This window comes from Panicum virgatum, chromosome 4N (genome assembly GCF_016808335.1).
Source record: "Panicum virgatum strain AP13 chromosome 4N, P.virgatum_v5, whole genome shotgun sequence".
In the NCBI taxonomy this organism is placed as follows: Eukaryota; Viridiplantae; Streptophyta; class Magnoliopsida; order Poales; family Poaceae; genus Panicum; species Panicum virgatum.
Genome location: NC_053148.1, coordinates 4,306,775 through 4,309,813, shown reverse-complemented (window position 1 = coordinate 4,309,813; position 3,039 = coordinate 4,306,775).

Below are 3,039 nucleotides of genomic sequence, written 5' to 3'. Positions count from 1 at the left end.
CCGCCTCGCATTCTCCTTTCTCCCCAAGTCTTCTGGAGTCTTCTGGAGTTTATCCCTTTCACGATTGTACCCCATTGGATGTCGTTATCTTCGAGATATCTTCGAGGGAAAGGATAGGACAGAGAATCCTTCCTTAAATCTCTATTTTCTTTACTTAGCCCCGAAGTATCTTGATCTCATCTTGTGTCCTTTGTCCTTTTGCTTCATTGGAGGGTGGATGTGCTTGGACGGGCTTCCAGTCATCATGGCCTTTGGTCCTTCGTTTGGGCTTTGGCCTTCATCTTTCTTCGTATTACTGCATGATCATGGGCCTCGTCATTTCATGCTCCAAAATTGGCCAAAAACCTATAAAAACGAAATACCTCCAAAATATATGTGCAAATGTGAAAACGACCAATAATTGGGACGAGGTTTGGATGGTTAGTGATTTTGATATTAAATTCATGCCATTATCAAAGTTAAACAGGGGATAAAATGGGTACTTAAGGAGCGCCAGCATGCGGCGTGGCCACTGATGCCGCCTGACTTCTGCGCCCTGCACTGGAGTGTTTTGGCAATAAATGCGCCTATCCATTGAGCGGGTGGGTTGCAGTCCCCGTCTATCGAGGGGTAGCCTCGGCCGAGGTGGAGTTTCCCTCCGAACCGAGGCCCCGTGGGAGGTTTGGTCGAGGGGGCCTCAAACGAGGCAGAGCCCGCTGGCTACCCGAGGGTAGGTCTCCTAACCTCAGGCGAGGTGGAGTTGCAGCGTGCTATCAAAAGCCTCGGTGGGGAGGCCTCGGACGGGTCGTACTTTAGTGTTGGGCCGTGGGCTGAGTGCATATTGGGCCTCTTTGGATCCTGGAGAGGATTTGGGCGTCGAGTAGTCCTTCTTCCGCGAGTAGTCCTTCTTCCCCTTCGGATCGGAGGAAGACGGCTCGTCTTGGCTTTTAGAATCCGATGAGGCGGTTGCTTTAGGCCCGATTGTTTAATTGTGTTTTGCGCTTTTGAGGGCGTTTTAATCCCCAGATTATGGTGCCCCATATTATGGTACCCGACAATATCTATATAAAATAAATTAAAGATATTTCTAGGACTAATATTTTCATGGAAGAGTGTAGAATTTAGATCAAGGGCTATGATTTTGCCACATGTCAATAATCCAATGGCCTTGTAACCCTATAAATATAGACCCCCTCCCTTGCCATGTCATCCATCCAAGACTATGGTAGATGAGAGCAAGGTAGATAGCTAGGTGAGAGCATGAGAGGGTGTGTGCTAGGTAGCTACTAAAAGTGTCTTGCGTAATACTATTGTGTTGTAATAAAAGTGTTTGTAAGTGTTAGTCTCCCAGTTTCTAAGTACTTAGTGTCGTAGGTTGGCTCTGCTACCCGGGATGTTTGGGCTTCATCGAAGGAAGGCTCTGCCTCCCGGAATCCAGCTTCGTCTGTAGGTAGGCTCTGCCACCCGGAAGCGAGAAAGCGGCTCTGTTGTCAAACGAACCTTATACACTAAGTAGCTAGAAATTGAAAAGGCTAATCGACTCTAGAGAGAGTTGGTGTGTATTTTAGGTGTAGATCCCAGCCTAGTGGGTATTTGGGCCACCTCGATTCCCAACACAAGGTATGCCAAAATTCATGGTATCTGTCGATGTGCACTTGGAGGTAATAGATGCAACTTCTACCATTCGGTTTAGAAAGTTCTTAGTTAGGGGTAACTTCAGCTTTTAACTTCAGTATTAGGTGCAGCTTCTGTCATTCACTTTAGAAAGTTCTTAATTAGGGCTGACTTGGCTAACTTGGTCTCGTTTGATTGTCTAAAGATAATATTATGAAGGATGATGAAGCAAACCAAATGTCAAACCCCCCTTGTCTTGTCACATGATGTGGGTATGGTACTTACACACTTCGCCCTAGAAATCAATGGTATGAGTGTTGCAACTCATTTGGTGCTTTCCATTTCAGCCAATATAATTTTGGTCCATCACAATTTCTATAGAAAATTATGCTTCTTGAGCACAAGAGATAAAAGATCACAAAGGAAATTGTTCAATTACAAACATAGAATATGGCATAGGAAGGTCATCAATTAAAAGGACAGAAAAGATTAAAACCCCTAAATGTGAGAAGAGACCAAGTTGCAATCACTACCCAGGTAGCTGTTGACGGTGATTAAGTGCCATTTTCACCCGTCAACTATACTCAATAATAAAGGAAAACTGAATGCCTTACTCGCATATTTGTATCACTAACCTTGCTCCATAGTTGTTTTTGAGTTTTGTACATTTCAGATGAGTAGGAGCGGAATAAGATGAAAACATGCAGCAGACGCCATACAACTACGCAGAATATCGCGTCCAGCGTCACCCACTTACAAAGAGGGCCCATCTGGAAGAGCAAACGAGCGCGCCACACATAATGCATACAAGGAAAGATACCAGGGCCCACATGGTAGCCTGCCAGAGAAGGATAAGGACGAGAGGCGGCCAGGTGGGGCCGGCCGACCCCCTGGGTCGGCCGAACCTGGCCGCCCTCCCGTCCAGGTGCATTTCGAGGAGGAGTCGGCCCCAAGTCTCCTGATTACCTTCCATATGTGCATTTGGCGGGAACCGACCTCCACTAGTATAAATAGGGCCCCCTCTCACCCCTCACACACACACACACACACACACACACACTTCATTCCATTCTCTCCAAGAAGGCTCTCCTCTCTCTTGCTCTCTTAGCTAGGTAGTGGAGCTAGGCTAGTTCTTTTTAGCGAGCAAGTCGTCCTCGGGGTCGTTGAGCAATCCTCGGCTCCTGGTATGGCTTTGTATTCGACTTGTCAGACTTATATTCATAATATAGAGTTTTTCCATGGTTGCTTTACTATCTTGATAGTTCATCAATCTATGCATAGTTCATTCGTAAGTTATGCTACGGTCTTGGTTAGGCCAGATGATCCGGGTACGGATAGAGGTTCGTTGTGCTTTCGGGCTTGCTCTAGTGTTTTACTCATCCATCCGAAGGGTGGGGGACCTGGGGGCACTAGAGTAGTGACTTCATACATGAGCGTGGTGCTCGG